Below are 21,465 nucleotides of genomic sequence, written 5' to 3'. Positions count from 1 at the left end.
ATCTGTAGGCCTGAATACACCCCTCAGAAACCGGTGCCTGTACAGTGGCTCCAGACCCATCCAAGGTACAGACATCTGCAGGTTCCACAGTCGAAGCATCTCGCGGCATACCGGACTCTGAATGGGTCTCAGTAGAGGCCTGCGAATCTAAAGTAGCGGGTATCAGAGGCTGCAAAAGCGCCTCACTGAGTACTGTCGAACTGGCAACTAGCTTAACGGAAGCATCGTTGGCAGTTTTGGGCCTATGCAGTCTGTCTTTATCCTTACGTTTTTCGGAATATCGGTAGCCAGATGGCTTACCAAAGCCATTTCTGGATAGTTATACAGAGTACCAAAATACTTTGCTGCAAAAATAGAACGACGACAAATAGTTCAGGGGTTGAATAAGGCACAAAAATGACAGCGAGGGACGTCGTGGTCTGGGCCTAAGCAAGGAATGCAGTACGAATGAAAATCTTTGAGGTATTTGCTTTCCACAGGTAAGACAATTGCTAACTTTTACTGACATCGGTTAAGAGCAAGAAAAAGGATCCGCAACGGGGTACTTAGCTTTTTTTAAGACTTCGGTTCTGAAACTCGAAAACGAAAATTTCACGAGCTGGCCGACCGGCACTTGCGACCTGCTTCTGCTTCGGGCACCGCATGGTAAGAAAGACTGATGCAATGGCGTCGGCTGCATGTTTTACAACCCTGACGACCTGACATTATGGAAGAAGAGACAGCATCGGATGCAGGAATCCAAGACTCTGGTATTCAGGCCGGCTGAGGGCAGGCAGATAACCCAAATGTAATGACTGCAACAGTGAAACACTATCATCATCTCCCCCATCTTCATCTTTTCTTGAATGTCTTTATTCCTGAAAGACATTACTACCTACCTAGACTTTGATTTCTGTGAACTAAAGGAACACTTATCATTTCCCCATTTTTTTTTAAACTATCCAATCTTAGTTTTTTTGGGGCCTTTTTATATGAATTCTGGTGCCGTCTTATCCTGCATGTTTTAGCTTCTCCCTCGGTCTCATCTTTACTCTGCCTATCTTTAAAGAAATTTATTCAGAGCTGCACACAACACCCAAGCAATTACAGTTCCCTAGTCAAGTTACCTAAACTCACGTCTCACCTGCTCAGGAATAACAGCTTGAGATGATCAACAGCAGAAAAGTGACTGCCATTTCAAATAAAGCCCATACAGAGACATACACACCTACCTACTTCTTACATCCACACATACACGTCCCTGTCTATGTCTTACATCCACACATACACGTCCCTGTCTATGTCTTACATCCACACATACACGTCCCTATGTTTTACAACCACACATACACGTCCCTACCTATGTTTTACAACCACACATACACATCTGTACCTATGTCTTACAGCCATACAAACCTACCTTTTTCTTACACACACACACACACACACACACACACACACACACACACACACACACACACACACACACACACACACCTTTTTCCTGTACAATTGTCTGCAATCCAAATGTCTTCTGAAATTCAAATTCCATGCAGGTGCAAAGATGAAGAAGTAAACCTTCGGTCGCACAGAAAGCAGAAGATAAAAACAGGTCAGAAACACCTGTTGCGCCTGTGCGACTGGACGCAAAAGGTGTTCTTAAAAGAAGAATGCCCTTAAATAAAACATTTTTTTTATTTAAAGAAAAATAATCTCCCAGTCAGCCAATTCCAGGGGGGGGTGCAAGTGCACCCCATTGCACTGCCTGTGGGCACCCTTGTTAGCTACCATCTAACCTAACTTCAGAATCTCTCTCTGTAAATACTTAATCCATAAATAGTCAGGGTTTAGTACAGTACCTTCTCCTTAACCATTTGGCAGTGCCTCATATAGACACAGGCACCCTGAGCTGATATTTTTTGTGAAAACACTTGAAATTTTACCAATATCTAGTTGCACCCAGGGCAACTAGTTTGTGCAGTGACACACACTACACCAGAGTTGCAAATGAGATATTCCTGACTTTACTCTTTAATCTCACTGCAACCCTCTAATCAATAGAGTCTGTTGCCATGAATATGAACTTTCCCACCATCTCTGCTACCAGCTTGGTGGATGTGAGTATACTGAGGCAATGCAGAAACTGCCTCATGTTTACTGACAACCAAATACTTCTCAAACAAATTGATAAGGTATGCGAGAGATGCTGAGGCACTTAAAATGCAACCTTACTAAACCTCAAAGAACTTCTAGATAAAAGCACACAGAAAAAAGGCCCTTAGCACCCTCAAATGCAATCTTTCAAAACACTCCCATTAACACTTACAAACACCTCTCATGAAGCCTCTACTTCTAAGTTTACAAGGCAAGCCATCATGCAACCCAACATTCTTGTCACTCAAGAGACAATGATGTCCCTCTCACAAAGCTAAGTAAGGAGAAAGTCATGAACAGTTGCTTATCAGAGGCTAGGATCCATCCCATTACACATGCAATTAGGTCACTGGACCACAAGTATCAGTATAAAACACATACACCATATGAGTCACAAATTGCCAAGTGGGTGCAAATGACCACAGAGATATACCTCCCTAGACTTTACAGAGACAGACATCTCTAAATGCTGGTATGAGCCTAGCATTTAGCAGCATTCTACTCTCTCCTCATATGATACCACAATATGAACAGAAGATGACGGACTTTAATAACTGACTTTGTTTCATTCTAAGGGGATGCAATACTTGTCAGCATGGAATGAGATGGTCAACAGACCACACTGCTTTGCTAGGGATGGCCTGCACCTCTTCCCTGAAGGCTTTTGAATATTAGCTAAAGCACTGCCCTCCTCATAGTGCATTTTTAGACAATGCCAAACTGGCAACACATTCAACACATCAAATAAACAAAAAAAAAATCTAAAGGTGTTACTGCACAATGCTAGGAGTTTAAACAAAAAACTCCAATCCCCTACAAACTCTCCTCACCCTAGAGAGTATACAGACATCTGTGCAGTTACTGAAAACTGGTTTACAGCTGCAGAATGCACCCTGGCAGTACAAGGTTATAACGCCTTACCTACATTTAGACTAGCTACTACACAAACAAGGACTACAGGTAGAAGAGTCTCAAGTGCCATCAAATATAAATATATTTCAAGGCTGGTCAAACAGGACGCTGCCTGTGAGCATCTCCACATTCAGAATCATCTTAGGCAAAATCCCATACCACTTCCTTGCAAGATATAGGTATTAAGCCAATAGAAAACAATCAAATACCATATTCCTGAGTGACTGATTACCCCCACTATTAACTGGGAATCATATACAACATCAAATGTGCAAGTACAGAGGTTCCTGGATTTTGTTAACCTAAACTCCCTGGACCCCACTGTCAATATGCTGACCAGGGGCCCAAACACCCTGCATCTAGTCCTCACTAAGAGACTAATTTCCTTTCTGGTGAGATCAGACCACAAAACTGTCTCCTTTGAAGTAAAACTAAAACTTGGAAACCCCAGCTACACTAGAATGTTCAGGAACTATTTTAAGGCTGACTTCCTGCCGTTATGAGATACCCTGGCAAAATTTCAGTCCCAGCTAAACTCAGAGAACACTGCTGCCTACACAGAACTGTTCACAAATACCCTACAGAAGTATGTTAATAGCTACACACAGGCAGCTGTACCCACTAAGAATAAGTAAAAATTTAACTCAAAGAAAAAAGAAGAAACAAACAAGCCACCCTGGTGGTGGTTCATAGGTGGGTACTAGGCTAACGGCCCTAGGGCCTATACAAGCCTAGCCATAATTCCCTGGCTATTTCTTCCCACACTATTTACTTCCCTGGTCCCCTGTCTAGCAAGGCAGCTGATGTGGAATTACATCACCCCAATAAAACAGAAGGAAGAAAATCAAAGCAAAAATTAGGAGCTGCAGTACACATGATAAAAGTGATCTCAAACTAAACAACTCAGAGGACAAAAAGTCTACAAAATACAAAATCAGAGGTAAATCTGTCCTCCCAGGCCAAAGACAAGAACAAGGTATTCTTTTAGCCATGTCTACAACCTCAAAGACAACACACAGTTGTGTGCAGAGCCCATTGTTAATGCAGCAACTTTCACTGAGCTAGGACACATAACCAACCATATGGCAGACAAATTCAACTCACTTTACCTCTCCTCCTCCCCTCAGGAAATACCATCAAATGCAACTTCCCCTGCTATCACTAGGCATACCTCTCGACCTCAATGCAAGAAATGTGGACAAAACCTAATATAATGGCAGGACAATGACGCAAAAATAGGGATGATTTTTAAATACTGCTCTTATTAACTTAAAGAGTAGACAAAACATGTTTTGCGCTTGCATGAATTTTTCTGAAGGGTATGAAATCTGAAACTTAAACATTGGTCATTTTCTAACTTCAATCCTCAACATTTTGTCAGAAAGAAAATGAGGAATAGATCAAACATATGAGGCAAAAATCTGGACAGTTGAGTAGTACGTTACTAGGGAACAGGTCCTCAATGCTCTTAACTCAGTAACATCTATGTGGTATGGCGTGTCATCACAGCTCTAGAAACCTATATACATCTTGCATTCCACAGCATTTTCTGAAAAATAAATTTAAGATGAACAAATGTAAATATACTGTTAATAAAAACTGTACAAATGTTATCAATAATAAGTATTCTTTAGTCACTCTGTGCATTCGTAGTTATTTTCATAAATACTGTAATATTACAATTTGCACAAATAGCAAATTATATTTTTTCTAAATTTCACAAAGTTAAGTCTTACAAACCACAAAACCTAGACACAAATTGTTAGAACACTTTGTTAACCACAAATAAGCTTTCACATAAATTCATCTACAATAGTGAGATGTTTACAGGAATATGAAAATATATGTTTAATTGCATAATTAAAAAAATACTAGATATTTCTCAATATGTGCAACTTACACTGGAAATATCAGAGTTTTCTTCAAACATTTAAGGTTTTACTTGATGTCAAGCAACAGTTTGTAATGCACTTGTTTTTTTGATGTATTGAGTACATAAGGAAATATTGCTTATTTTCATAATTACTAAACAACTAGCAATATTTCCAGTATACTGCGATATAAACCAGCATTTTTAGTGAATGGTCCTGTCTCCTACATGGTGTTTCACACCATGCACCTCTATAAAATGTAGACTTTCAGTTATACAAATATTCATATTTTCATATTAATGCTCATAAGTAGCAAACATTAATTTCACCACTGCAGAACATCCCAGACTGACACTCTTAGTGTCATTTTGTTAGCATCTCTGCCATTTTTAATACTGCCTACTATTAGCTGATAAGTCACTTAAAGAAGCCAGACCCAAAAATGTTCTGGACATCATTATAGGCTTGAGTGAGCCAAGGCCAAGAACACTGCATCAATGGGCCCTAACAATAACTTGAGCTACCATCAGGCCCTCTGGAATCACTATTTAACTATTGCCTCCAAAGAGGCTTTGCGCCTCAACAATGGAGAATGGCAACAATCATCCCTCTGCACAAATGTGGGCCATCTAAAGACTCCAATCTCACGTGCAAAGCCATGGAAATGATCAGTAATGACATAGGAAACCTCCAGCCACTGGACCCAACCCAGTTTGGTTTAGTCAAGGGTAGGTTATGCCTACCCAACCTAGTGGATTTCTTTGAGGTCATCACCAAAGCAATGGACGACGGCAAAACTGTTCACATTGTTTATCTTGACCTGGCCAAGTCATCTGATATAATACCCCACTCAGGCATTGTTGAGAAACTCTAAGTCAAGTATAAACTCTTAGGTGGTGGACAGCCAGATGGTTCACAAACAGGACCCTGAAAGTTAGAAAGGGAAGTCCACCTCTACAAAGAGGCCAGTTACTAGCACAATCCTTCAGGGATCAGTCCCAAGACCATTCCTTTTTGGCATCTACTTCTATTAAGTCAAATAAATCTATGAAAACAAAGCCAATGTCAAGGGCCTCTGGCTGACCAATCTGCCGATGACTGTAAATTAGGTGCAATCAGAGAATCTCCCACTGAAATTAATGTTCTCCAAGAAGGGTTGACACAGATGAATAACTTCTGTCAGAGCTCTGGACTAAAACTAAATGCTAAGAAATGCACAATAGTATCCTTTTGGAAGTCAGCCACCCCTGGTAACCATCATATTGACAACACTCCCTAAAGAGTTGACCCAGTAGTCCATGACTTGGGGGAACATGCAGACCATAATCTAGCCTTTGACCACCATGCGTCTATGGTAATCACTCTATGTTGTGCAACTTCCAAACCTACAGCATCTAGGCCCAAGCAGGTCAGTGTTCAACTGTACTCGGCATTTAACAGAACCATCATGGAGTACAATGCCTCCTTTGGTATATACCTAACCAGGCATATCCAACAATTGGAACATCCACAGAAGTTTCTCAATAAATGAATACAGGGTGTAAATAAAATGTTCTACGCAGGCTGCCTCAAAGCCCTATCCCTGTATTTAATTTCCTACAAGATGTTGAGGGGAGAGCTATGCCTGGCATACAAGGCATCAACAGACCCCCACTCTGATGGAGCTCCTTGCATATCCTCAAGACAAACAGCACCAGAATTATCCATTCTAAAGACTTAAACCTTGTCTACGATATAAACAGAACTAGCTGACGAGACAGGTATGCATCCCAGAGACTATCCCTTCTCTGAAACAGTCTCCTCACACATAGGGAGCAGAGCTCCTCCCTAAACCAATGAAAGTAAAACTTGGACAATTGAATGGCGAATAGGAACTTCATCTCTGGTTTAGCACCTATGCTTCTAATGGACAAAAGAAGCCCATAAATGGTTCATCTCACATACCTCTGCTTACACTTACCAAGAGTACCAGATCTTGGCAGAGATTTCAAATGCATGGCTAGGCTTAAAAAGGCCTCAATGGTCACTAGCCTAGTACACATCTAGGAACTTAAAAATGAAAAAAAAAAAAAAAAACAAATATGTATTTATTTTGTAAACCAATCCAATACTATTCTACCTTTAAGAAACGGGACCAAATAGTTTGTAATGGACATAAGATTTAGTGTGCCGGAAATATCAAGTAATGGAAAGGGATGCTGAAAATCTTACAATTCCTCAAATCTGCAGAATTTCCAGTCTCTTCCAAATCTTTAACCTCCTCAGATATTCTTACAGTTATCATAGAACATTTTATTTTACAGCAGAAAACAACATGCAACCAAGCTAAGTTGTTTGTAGAGAATCAGAAATACTGGTTGTCTAGCACAAGATGCAGACTGTTGAATGGCTTTCTATTCATGTACATCACTTAAAAGTCTAACAACCAGAAACCTAAACAGGCTTGAACCATTTACAAAAAGGCTGATAAATGCTCTCTCAATGAAAATCACACAACAGTAACTTTATTTAAGCTTCAGAGCAAACTTGCTTCTCTTCAGCCCCCGGTCTTTTTTTCTATTATTTATATATGTTTACAGGGGTAATGCAGTGACCTCAATGGACCAGTTGCAGGCACAGCCTGGGTAAATAGTATTGCATAAGAAATGAACAAAATATATTTACACACACAAGGATATGCAAAGAAAACACAAATATTTACAGATGCAAAAATATGCAGCAAAAGTATGCTACAATATTTAGTTTAAGAAAAGTGTACGCGGTGATTTTTTTAAACAAGTGCACTCGTAGAATTTATCACCAACTTGCCTTTCCTAAATTGATACTCATCTGGCATAAAACTCTGATCTACAGGAGGTCAACTGACACAATTACAGTAAATTTAAACCAGTAAAATGACAATGGACTCTACAACTGTTTCTTCCAAGTAAAATAATCAGCCCAAAGATCTTAAGTCAATCAATACATTACTGGACTTAAAAATTACATTTGCATTACACATCCAAATGTTTTCTGCAACTGTAAAAACGGTCTTATTTATTCAAAGTGTTACTGCATTTGTCAGAAGTTTGTCCTCAGTTAAGAGTAACAGGTTATGTTATGCCCGATACCACACACAGTCTACAACCTGAAAATAATAATCTACTGCATCTTACATTTTATATATTCCATTTCACAATAACCTTGGGAGTTTCTTTTTAATTTATTTATTTAACATTTGTTAACCGGGAAAGTCTGACTTGGAACAAAGCCAATTTTCAGCTGAGGCCCGGGGAGAAATGCTCCAGATGAACGTCTTTGTAACATGGGAGGAAACCGGAGCACCTGGAGGAAACCCACACGAACGCAGGGAGGACATGCAGACTCTGCATGGAAGGCACCCCAGTCGAAAATCGAACCAGAGAACCTCTTGCCGTGAGACAACGCTACTGCTGCACCACTGCACCATCCAATACCTTTATTAAGCTACCACCTACGACAGAGGCACACAAGCATTAAACAGAAAAGAAAAAAAATATTAACATTTTTCATTTTCATGCACTATACATTATGGTTTTAACAATTACCACTTACTGCAAATCAGTCTTTCTCCCCCCAGATGTCAGAAGACCAAAAAGACAAGTCCCAAAACAACCTGCTATGCATGTAAACTCACCTACACAACCACCCTGAATCACAGAGGGACATTTTATGGTAGTACAAAACTGTACTATGTTCTTCGCCAGCTGTGGCAAAACCAGCTCTAGTCTGTAGCCCCTAGGTGGAATGCCTAATCCCAGCTGGAACCCACTTTGCCATGATGGAATAACAAAATGCAATGCAAAAGCCAATCCACCTAGAAATAGTTTGTTTCAAACAACTGCTGAGACTGCCTTTCCTAAATCCTTAGTCCTGCTTAAATATTGCGGGGTGTACATCTAAAGTGTGCAAAATCTTTTCCCCTTTATTTTGGTTCTTGCAAGTAATAAGTACACAAAAACAAAAGTCTCCATGACAAGTATTTCAATTCAGCAGTAGCTGCAGGCTCAAAAAAAGGTTGTAGAGTAAGTTTTTCCAACAAAAAATTGATCCCAAGCAGGGAGTAGGAGGCTGAAACTGCTTGAACAAAGGATGCGAAAACAAGGTGGGTCACAATCATAGTGAGCTGAAATTGCTGCAGCATGAATGAGGCCAATCTGAGCTATCAAAATCATCCTTGGCCTGTCTTGTCTGACCTTAACAGTACCTTTGGAATTTTCCAACTGAAAGACAGAGCATCCACTTTTTGTGTGATGAAACCCCTTTGTGCAATACTTTTGGCAGCTGGTGGTTTAGTGGAGAAGTTTAACAGATCTATGTCTGGTTCCCCATGACACTGTCAATTTTTGAAATACATGAAGATCCAGTTTTCTCCCATAAAATCATTGCTTGCCTGCATATTGCTTGTTGATGTACCACATGACAGTTGTGTTGTCTGTTAGAATCAACACCTGCTCTGGAAGAAGTAAGTCCTTGAACGCCATCAATGCAAACTGGACTGCTAACATCTCCTTCATATTGATATGTAGATGTAGTGCAGTCAGGCCCACTTGTCTTGTATCCACTTTCCATTTAGATGGGTGACATTCCTGAGCCCACCACAAGAATTTTTTTTGAAGGCAGGTATTATTTGAATTGACAGTGTCAAAATCTCTTGGGTGTGCTGTCCCATTTTTTGAGATACCATTGCAGCTTCCTCATATGCAGTTTGGCATTGGGAAGCACCAGAAAAGGACTGTCCTTGCAGTCAGCACGGACTGATGAGATAGTTGATGAAAAGTAAAGTGACAGACTTTTTTGTTTGTGGGTAAAAAAAAAAAGGCCTGCTGTATTCAGTCTCACACCAGAACCCACATGTCTTGAGAGGAGGGTACTAGACTGGACTTTATTGCTCACAGAAATACCCTAGGCATCTTAGCACTGCTATGACATATTCCAGATGCTGCAGAAGGTGTTCAGAACCTTTTGTGATACTCTCAAGCAGTAGATAAGCCAAAGGGCAATGCAGAGAACTGATAATGAAAATCTCCAGTTTTTCTGCAACTTAGCCGTATGGGCACATGAAAGTTACCATCCAGTGATCCCTTGCCCAGCAGAGGTAACAGTTGCTGTGCACCAACATCTTGAACTTGGGAATGTCCAGAAGGGGCATTGTGGAATGGAAATAAAATCTGTGATGAATGATATCCAGCACCCATCTGTCTTGAGTGATTAAATCCCAATTTTTCTTGAAAGAGACAATCTTCCTCCCTTAGGGAGAGCTGCCAAGAGTCCCACACTGGCTGAAAAAGGCAGCAGGTTTGGTTCTGCTTACGAAAGGACTGACCGGATATCCCTTGTACCCAGGCCAAATCTACTAAACTCGGAGGGGAGGCTGCACAAAAAATGTTTAACAGTCTGCATAGACTTAGCGTTGTCCTCCATTTTTCTTTAAACTGCTTTCCACAGGCGGTCCAAACAACACATCAGACTGTAATCCTGGTCTTTAATGCTGCAGCTAATTCTGATCCTTCCAACCATGCATGTCATCTGCGAAGAGAACTAGTAGCAGCCACCCTCGAGGAGGCCTGAACAGCATCAAAACCACACTGCAAAGAATGCTTACCCACTTGTTCAGACACATGAACCAAATCCAGCAATTCTTTACACACAATACCTTCCGCCAAAGCATCCACCTTAGATTTCAATTGTGAAAGGAGATAATTCTGATATTTCAGCATATGAAACTGACAATTCAACGCCCTCATGGCTAGAGTGGAAGAAGTATATACTTTCTATCCAAAGCCCTTGCCTCTTTATCAGAGGGTACAGGATTTTTAACCACAGAAGCTTTAACACCTTTAGGCCCCTGAGGACTCTTAAACAAATACTTATGATAATACCTATCAGGCTTAACAGGGCAAGGAATCAGGGTTTCTGCAAAACATCCTCCACCACATTCAACACAGGAGGAATAGCTAAGGGCCTATGCTGGGGCAAAACAAGAATTCCTAAGCCTTTTCTGGAGTCAGAGTAATCTTGGCCTTCCCATTTAAAGTGCTCCCTCATGGAGTGAAGAGTCTCTGAAAATGAAAAATCCTCAGGAGGAAGCTGAATGGAATCATCCACATCAGAATCAGAATAAGTTGCAAGTCTTCCACAAGACTCTGAAGCCTGTGAACACTGTTCAAAACTATCAAACTCCTGTTCCACCCTAGGCCTCTTATCAGGTGGGGGCATAGAACCTCTAATCAGAGTAATCAAATCTTCTGCCATTTTAAGCATATGTTTCTTAGGCACAGAGCCCAAATGCTAGGAGAAGCCCTACAGAAGCTGAACTTGGCTTCCTCTAAAAGAAGCTTTGGCAACAGAAGGAGAGGCCCTAACTACCTTGGGAGAGAGGGAAGAACAGCTACCTGAGAAGCCCCTCAGCCTGGCCTACCTCCTGAGAGGGCACATCCTGTAACAGTAAAGTATCTGCCTGAGACTCCAGAGACTCCTGGCAAAACCTCTAGCTCCCCCTGGCCTTTCTACACGACGCGTCCGGGACTGCGGTTCCTCACCCCTAGACTTCACTGTTTTGTCCTTGCGCTTAGATGAAGCAGGCGCCGGAGCATCCAAACACTAACCTAGCACAATCAAGCCTCCTCTTAATAAAATCTAGCACAAGAGCGGCAACCAACAACGTCAGGCCCTAAACAAGGTATACACAATGTATGATAATCCTGCCTATGTATCTGTTCCCACAAGAAATACAGTTATTCACTTTTCTGACATCTTAAATACTGAGGCAAGAAAAGCCAACTCTGAATTAAAATCTCAGAACGCCAACCTGCACTCGCAAAATTGCTTCTGCATCGGACCATGCAGAAAGACTGAAATGACGCGCCGGTCATCGCATTAGTACCCTGCAGTACCGCCAGTCTATGCCATGCGCAACATGACGACGTTCCGCCTCTACTCTGGTATTCGGGCCGACTGGGACGCGGACTATACCCCAATTGTCAGGACTGCAGCAAGGGAAGACGAAGAACATCATTATATACACTGCTCAGTTCCTGCCATTCCTTAAACATCACTCTTCTTCCTGAATGTTATTCTGCATATACTGCTCCCGTAAATTCCACACTTTCTATGAATAGTTGCTTCTTCCCTTTTCTAAAGGCCCTACCTACAATTCTATAATCTCATTTTCAATATTCAGTACTTCAATAACAGCTAGTGTACACTTGGGTTTCCATTTTCCAGTTACTGTTTTTTTGGCAGTCAAAAGTAAGGCCTTAAGAACATTAATGCTATAACTAGGCAATTCAGATCCAGTGTCCCAGCTGAAAAGAATAGTACTCAGACAGGAATTTTTACTATAATCTGCCAGCTCATTACACTCCCAAAAACATGCTCTGTTACCTCTCTCTTTTCCATCACACCTCTAGCATTTGCCATCTTCCTGAGGAAAAATCCTCAAGTCTGTTTAGGGTAGAAAATTGCCTATGCAAACACATCTAAGCAAAAATTCTAAACCTTCTGGACTGTGCCGAACATATGCGAGCCATACAGAGGTCTTCCTATTGTCCTTTTTGAATTATCTTTCCAGATTCTTTCCACTCTTTTTTTTTTAACCTCCTGCCTACAGAAGTTGAAGCTTCTACTCTAGATTTTACTGAACTTTCTAATAGAGCTGGTCCTTTCAACACTCCCCTAGCCATTTCTCTCTGCCTGTAATACATCAAACCTGGCAGGGAAAGCAGTCTCTAACCTGCAGCCAAATCTTCTGCTCTGCTTTGTCACACTATTAACGCTTTCCCTTTCTACTTATTTGTTCCCAATACCTTGGTTTCTTTGCCAATCTGCTCCAGCAAATTCCAGACCTTGTCTACTTTTTATACCCTACTTGTAGTCTTTCCCATTTGCAAAATTTCCTTTCACTGTTCTCATATTGGCTTAGTTCTTAGAATACTTTCTCCTATTTTACATGACTACAAGATTCTGTATGTGTGGCCACCCTAACTGCATCATCATTCTTTTCTAGTTTGATTTATAATCTTCTGCTTGTGTTATGTATAAAGCTATGCAGTTAAGACTCAAAGTACCCATTCAAATCAGGTAATACAAAACCACCTTGTGCTATGGGAGGATTCAACTTATCCCAATTAATCCTCTTTCCAACTCAAATTCCTTCAAATCTAAAATGATCACTCACAATCTCTGCTCTGGTTGATTAATCCTCTAACCCAACTGCCAGATACTAAGAGCTGTGATCCAGTGGTGCAAGGTTGGATTCCCTCAGCTTTCATTGCCTAATGGCGAGACTAGACTACCAGCAAGTCACTTAAACAGACACCACTCCTGGGTAGAGTCTGAAAAAGGTCCATGGAATCAGTGCTCTACCCTGGAAAACAAATACAAATAAATAAGCACGCCTATATATCTGACAGCTTCCAGTTTCTTGGTTTTATCTTTTGTTTAGTCTCTTCCCACATATCCTTAGCTTGAAAAAAGAATCCCTTTCCATCTATATACCTAAACACTTAATCTTTTCACATCTCATTGCTGAATCAATTTGTGTGTTGATACATAGTTTACTGCTTTAGCCTTTGTTTTACCCAAGTTAAATATCCCAAAAAGACTTGACACGGTCTTAAAATGTTCCACAACAGTGAAACGTCCTTTTCTGGATTTATCATCTGCAAATAAAGCCGATTTGTCCTGATTACCTTACCAGTTGCACCCTTGAGTTTTGAGTCTATTATTTTCTGTGTGAATAGCTATAAACAAAGTGAATATTGGGGGGGGGGGGGGGGAGACGCTCCCTGCATGGTTCCTCAGTTCATATACAGCTTGTTGGACAGGAACACTCCCACTAAGTCTAGATCATTCATACAACCTTCTAATTCTATCAGGGAATACAAATGTTGCCATTACACTACTCATAAAATCCCAGCTGATTATATAATGCTTTAGCCACCCCTAGCTACCATCTACCAAAGTTCCATAGGCACTCTCACCTCACCTATACCTTACCCTCAGATAAAAAAATGAAACCTCTAACCCTTCTTAAGAGGAACTCCACATCCAAACCTGATGATCCTACCTTACAAGACGGTGACATTCACCCCAACCCTGGCCCTGTGTATCCTTCTCCTCTAGCATCTAGACCAAGCTTCAATAACACCTTCCTCATAGGGCATCTTAACATACGAAGTGTAAACAACAAAGTACCCTACCTACACGCCCTCCTAGACACTCACAGTTTTGACATTCTCTGCCTCTCAAAGACCTGGTTAAAGCCAGACACTAAAGATGCTGAGATTATACCCCAAGGCTATAATATACTTAGGCTTGACCGTTCTAAACGAAAGGGTGGTGGAGTAGCAATAATGTTTAAGAATCATCTCAATATCTCTACCCTTTCAGCCTGTCCAACCCAAGATAGTAAAGTGGAAGCCATCATCACTAAACTCCAATTAAATGCAAAAAAAGCCCTTTACATCATCTGCATGTACATACCACCAGGTAACAATATACCTATCTTAGGAGACTATCAGTTGGGTTTCCACCAATTACCCCCAAGAAACTATAATTCTTGGCAACTTTAATATAGACTGGAATACTATTAATGCTGAAAATCCCTCCTCTCATATTAACCTAAATGGTTTTACCCAAACCATTACCTCTACTACAAGGCTTAATAAACCAAGTAAGAAACAGACTATCTTAGACTGGATTCTCATAAACAAAGTCAACATCACATATAAAGTAGGAACTATGCCTGATTACCTCAGTGATCACTGCTTAACTTATATTACAAGAGAGAAGACATTGTCTACACCTCCCTAATATAAGAAAAATACGCTCTACCAAACACTTTAAAATTGACCTATTTCAAAACGAACTCAGAGCATGTAACTGGAACCCCTTAAAATCACTTCCACTTAAAGCAGTATTATTCTTTAATTCTACTTTCCTTTCCATTTTGGACAAACATGCTCCTGAGCGTACCATTAGAATGAAGTCCAATACAGCCCCATGGCTTTCGAATGAAACTAAAAAACTAAGCCTTTCTAAAAATAAAGTTTGGGCCAAATGGAGATGCCATAGAATCAGCTCTGATTTTCTTCACTTTCGCCAACTTAGAAATCTTACCAAAAAAGCTATAATCACTGACAAAAGAAAGTTCTACTGTGAACTTCAAGAAACCCATTTCAATAAACCCAAACAATTCTGGTCCTCTATCAATACACTCCTTTCACCAGGAACAGCCAAAACTCCCTCCCCACTAAATGCTGACCCAGACACCCCTCACCAAACGGCAAATGCTTTCAACTCCTTCTCTTCTGAAACTATTCAATCTCTAGCTAGACAACTGAGCACTAATAACTTCTATCCTCCAAATAATGTAGTAGACTCTTCTTACAACTTTTCTCTTATACCCATCTCTACCTCTTTCATCTACAGACTTATTTTCAAACTGAAACCTTGTACCACCTCTGCTGACAAGCTCCCTTCCATTTTTCTTCAAAAGGCAGCCAAAGAAATTGCATACCCAATAACTATACTCATAAATAGGACTATCCAAGAGGGAACCATCCCTGATATCTGGAAAGTCTCTCATATTAACCCACTACACAAAGGCGGTAACGCTATTGACTACTCCAACTTTAGACCAATTGCTCTTCTCTCACCTTTAGCAAAGATTATGGAGAAATGTATTCATCAGCAACTTGTACAGTATCTCTCTTTACACAACATTATAGCTAACTGTCAACATGGCTTTAGACCGCATCATAGCACCACCAATGCCCTCCTTTCCTTCGTAGATACCATCAACAACAATCGCAACAATAATCTATTCTCTTCTGCTCTATTTATTGGCCTCTCTAAAGCTTTCGACATGGTTAACCACTCTTCTTTAATTAACATTCTCGAATCCCTCTCATTTGACAACCTTGCCATCAAATGGTTTAGTTCATATCTCAGTAACAGACAACAAGCCGTTCTTTGGGACAACCACATCTCCTCCTTATTGCCCATTTCTATTGGAGTCCCTCAGGGCTCTATTCTTGGTCCACTTCTCTTCTCCCTTTATATTAATGATCTTCACTCTATAATTCCTCAAGCTACCTGCATTCAGTACGCTGATGACTCCACTATTATTTGTTCAGCATCCTCCTCTTCAGATCTAATCTCACTAACTCAAAATATCTTCAACACAGTAGAAACATGGTTTACTAGACGGTACCTCCTTCTTAATGCTAAAAAAACTAAACTTCTCCTCTTCACCCCCACCACTTGTACCTCCCCATTAAACTTCACCATCTTGTCAAACACCACTGTCATCTCTCCTGACTCAACAACTAAACTGCTAGGAATAACCATAGATAACAATCTCACTTTTGATCAACACATCAATAACACCATCAAATCAGTTAATAGAAAAATAGGATCCTTATACTGTATTAAACCATTTCTCACCCCATCTACTAGAGCTACTATTGCCCACTCCCATCTTATATCTACTCTCATTTATGCCTCTCCTATCTTCACCAACCTCAAGAAAGCTAACCTAAACAAACTAGCAACTTGCTATAATAACATTGCCCGCTTTGCCACTGGTAACCCTTTCAGAACCCATCACTGCATTAATTTGAAACTTTTAGGCTGGTAGAACTACACAACTATCTTATAACCTCACAACTTACTATTGCCCACAAAATACTGTACCAACCTGATAACACCCTTATACTTGCTCAACTTTTACTCCCTTATAACAATCTTACCTCCCTTCGATCCTCTTGTAAACTCATGACCAAATCCATAAAGGCCCACAACTTAGCTGGCGACTCTTTATTCACTAATACTGTAGGTAGAGCATGGAATCTGCTACCTAGGGATATAACTCTGATCACATACTTTCCTCTCTTCAAACAAAAAATCAAACTGTACTTCCAAAATCACTGGCTTTGTTCATGTAGTACACCAGACTAACTTCCCTCACTACCCTTCTCCCTACCTTTAACCCTACTCTGTGCTTAATAGTTAGCAAATACATTGTTTTTTTCTTTTCCCCTTTTCTGTCCTACTATGATCTGACCTACTTCTCATCTCTCCCATCTCCTCTCTCGTCTTCTTTTCTCTTCTTTTCTCACTTCTTGACTACTGTCTCTCCCTCTTTTCTTATCTTGTATTACTCCTACTTCCCTAGTCTCTTGTACTCTAACTTTGCTATATTGTAAATGCTTTTGGGCATAGCCTTTATCCATTAATTAAGATGCTTTGAAACTGACCTAGTACTATTCATGACTACTGTAGTTTGTGTGCATTAACTTTTGTTGATTTTATTACTAATTTTATATTTTTATTTTTTATTTCTTTATTATTAACATGTCTCATTGTTATGTTTTGTGTGGAGCTTTTCTCCCCGGGCCTCTACTGAAAATGGAAATGTATCCAGCTAGACTAGCCCGGTCAACAAATGTAAAAAAATAAAATAAAAACAGCAGTGGTACTTTCTTAGACTGACAATATTAATAGTGATGAACCACAGAAAAACAATGTGCAACTCCTCCACAAAACCACACTGATCCATATCTATCAATTTTGGCAAATCCTTTGCCATTCTCTAAACCAATATAAATATGAACCATTTTAATTTTAACCATGATTATAAAGCGTTTAATATGAAGCTTGGTCTGAAGGGTCTTTACCCTCTTTGGGTACTACAGATACCAAAACTCCCTCCACAATACCCTTAACCATCACAAAACTCTGTAGAGTATCACTATCCGTTCCATGTTTTTACTGTGTCATCTGCTACAGTAATGTTACAGTGAAGCTGACCAATATTCATTTACTGCATTTAATGCATCAATGCAGCCTGGGTGACAAACAGCTGTACAGAACTTTCCATTCCTCCATTAACTACATTTTCCTTAAGTGACCTTAACACCTGCATATGCTCTTCTTTTACAGCATTTTCCCCCATCAGCTTAGCATACTAGCACAACCTTCTGTTGGTGTACATTAGGGTACTTTATTTTACTGCAAAATTCATAATACATCATTCAGAGCCGTTGTCTTTGCATCTCCAGTTAAAACAGGCTATAATCTAGCTAAACATTCGGACTAATAAAATATAAATGAATGAGTGAATACAGCAACTGAGTGAAGTGGTTTATCCACTACGGAAAAAATCATGAACTGTAATGCAAATGTTCTGTAACCACTCTATTCCCCATTGTCAAGGAGGAAAAATGAAGACCTTTCTCTGGGATTCCACTCATTTTGGCAGGATCATACAAGAAGACTACTTTAAACCCATCTTCTTTAGATACCCATTTTTTTTCATCTAGGGTCTTCACTGAAGAGAAATGTGCTGATGTACAACACACAAACTGCACATCAGCTCTACAATGTAGTAACATGGCTTGCAATGTTCCTCAAGTAGCTTACTCACTTGCAAAACACAGTGGATTCCACACTTTTTCCTCAGCAGGACTACAGTTGCACAATAAAGTAGTTATGGTCTTACCACAGCATTCCATCTGTGTTGTCGACCTTCATTCATTCTTGTCTGATGGGTTCGGTTCCGAACCCTCGGAACAGACTCGTCCATTATACAAAGCTCGCACCAGCCAAAAAAACTTGAACTAAGCCTCTAGCCATACTGTGTCTCTTCCCATTACCTCAGATCGTGTTTGCTAACCAAGAAGAAAATATGGAAGCTCTGTCTGAACAACCACCCTATAACAACCCTAGGACTAGTTCCCAACCTCCAGGAGTCTCTAGGAGGGAGCAGGAGGGTGGGATGTCAAGAATGACTGACTACCGACAACACAGATGGAACATTATGGTAAGAACATAACTTCTTTATCTGATGTTGTCAATCTTCATTATTTCTTGACTGATGGGACAGAGTCTCCAGCTACTTTAGATTCTTGACAGCCCTAAGGAAGGATATTCTTGATAACCATAGAGCCAAAGGATGCTCTTCCCCTGGAGACCATGTCCAATTTGTAATGACGGATAAAGGTATGACGGGTAGCCCAAGTTGCAGCTGCACACGTCTTCCATAGAAGCTCTGGAATGGAAGACTGCTGAAGTGGAATCAGATCTTGTTGAATGATCTCTAACTTTTGTTGTTTGGTTGAGTTTATTTGGATTGTATATAAAGGGTAATGCAGTCTAACCATTTTGAAACAGGTTTTCCCAATCTGGTACCTGAAAGGATAGAAATAGATGGTCTGATTTTCTAGTGGCCTTTGTTCTAAGTAAAAATGTAACCGCCTGTGGACGTCTAACATGTGTAAGCAGTACTCTCCTTTGTTTGAAAAATTTGGAAAGAAAACCGGTAAAGCTATGGTCTGGTTGATATTAGACTCTGACACCACTTTAGGAAGGAAGGAGGGATTGGTTCTGAGTGATACTCTATTTGTGGAAGATGATATATGGATGCTTCACACACTAACACAAAGCCTGTAATTCTGAAATTCTCCTAGCAGACGTGACAGCTACTAGGAAGAGTTTTCCAAGATAAACACTTCAGGTCACAAGTGGCTGTTGGCTCAAAAGGCTGATGAACTAAGCATTGCAAAACTAAGGTCAAATCCCATGGCACTACTGGATCTTTCAAAGGTAGTTTCAAATGCTGAGCACCTTTAAGTAAAATTTTGCAAAGACGGTGAGACATCAATGAATGATCATCAAAACGGTTATGGAAATTCAAAATGGCAGCTAAATGAACTCTAATGGTAGAAGTTGAGGCTCCAAATTGAAATAAGGTGGCTAAGTATTCCAGGACCTTATTGACTACAGCCAAGAAAGGATCTAAGCTGTTTTATCTGACCAAATAGAGAATTCTTCCATTTGCCAAGGTAAAGTTTTCTGGTGGATGGTTTATGAGAAGCCATTAGTATCTTTTGCACTGGGGAGGACAAATGGTTTCACCTGGCAATTACTGGAAGTGGAGAAACCAAGCAATCAGCTTGAGATGTGGAAGGCTGGGATGCACCAAGCCCTGAGGATGAGACAACAGGTCCAGAGATGGATCCAGAGTCCAAGGGTGGTGAACCAGGTGAGGCCAAAAAAAGAGAAACCAAACTTGAGCGGGGCCAGTAAGGCAAAATGAGAATCACTGCTTCTCAAACATTTGGCTTTCCCCAGAAACTGGAGAATTAAAGGAATTGGTGAAAAGGCATACAGAAGTCCCAGGAGCCAACTGTGAAAAAGTGCATCTCTCAAGGACTCCCTGCAAGGGGGGACTAGGGCAAAGTAGCTGCTGCATTTGTGGTTTGTGAGAGGTGCGAACAGGTCACAGCAAGGCTTGTCCATTGCCAAACTCTTAAGAGCTTCCTGATATAGTGGGTAGGATCTGCCCCCCCCCCCCCATTTGCTGATGTACCAGACTACTGACATGTTGTCTGACTGGACAGCAATCATTCCAGACAGCAGGGCATAATGGAATGCTTGCAGTGCTAAAAGCACGGGCCTCTGTTCTAGGACACTGATGTGCTGATTGGCCTCCTGTGAGGACCAAGCGTCTTGGACCGTCTTTCCCTTAAAAATGTCCCCCCACCCTATCAGGCAAGCGTCTGTGGTCACTACAGCCTTAGGCTGAAGGGGGGGGGGGACTCCATAAAACCTTTTCTGGCTTCATCCATCAAGATGACTATTTCTTGCAGCGATTTGTTATAAGGATTGGATGAGACATGGGGTGTGTTAGAAGTGACCATTGTGAAGCTGGGAGCCACTGACATAGCCTCATGTGGTACCTCGCCAGGGGGACTAATGTTATTGCTGTTACAAAGGATCAGAGAAATTGCACCACCAGATGGACAGGAAATTTGTCTTGTGAGAGAATCACTTGAAGTTGAGGGAGGCCACGCAAGATTTTGTATTCAGTTTTGCTCCAATGAATTCCAGGTCCTGTGTGGAAGATAATAGTGATTTTTCTTTGTTGACTGAAATGCCCAAGAACACGGCAAGGTGTAGAATAGAGTCTGACGCAAAGCAGCAATTGCCTGGTGGGGGCAGTGAGGAGTCAGTCATCTAGATATGGAAACGCACGGAATCTCTGTAGTCTTAAATGAGCTGCTACAACTGCCATGCATTTGGTGAACACTCTGGCGGCTGTTGTAAGACCAAAGGGCAGTGCTCAGAATTGGCAATGACTGACTCCTAGCCGAAGTGGAGACATCTTCTGGAGCATCCGTCCATCTTTATGTGGTAATAAGTGTTCTGAAGATCTATAGAGCACATCAAATCGTCTTTCTCCAGAAACGTAACGATAGACTGAACCATGCCCATCTGGAATTTTGTCTGTTGTACAAATTTGTTCAATACACCAAGATCCAAGACTGGACTCCGGTCCCCTGTCTTTTTTGGCACTAAAAAGAATCTTGAGTAAAATCCGGATCCTATCTGGTCTGGTGGGACTGCTTGGATGACTTTTTTAAAGCAGCCTTTGAATTTCTAGTGCTGCTATATCCCCTCTGACTGGGTGGAACATCGGGGATTCACCTTTGTGATTTGGAGAATAGATTGAAGAAAATGCGGT

This window comes from Protopterus annectens, chromosome 10.part0 (assembly GCF_019279795.1).
Source record: "Protopterus annectens isolate FY-2018-M chromosome 10.part0, PAN1.0, whole genome shotgun sequence".
NCBI lineage: Eukaryota > Metazoa > Chordata > Ceratodontiformes > Protopteridae > Protopterus > Protopterus annectens.
This window is presented reverse-complemented; position numbering follows the sequence as displayed.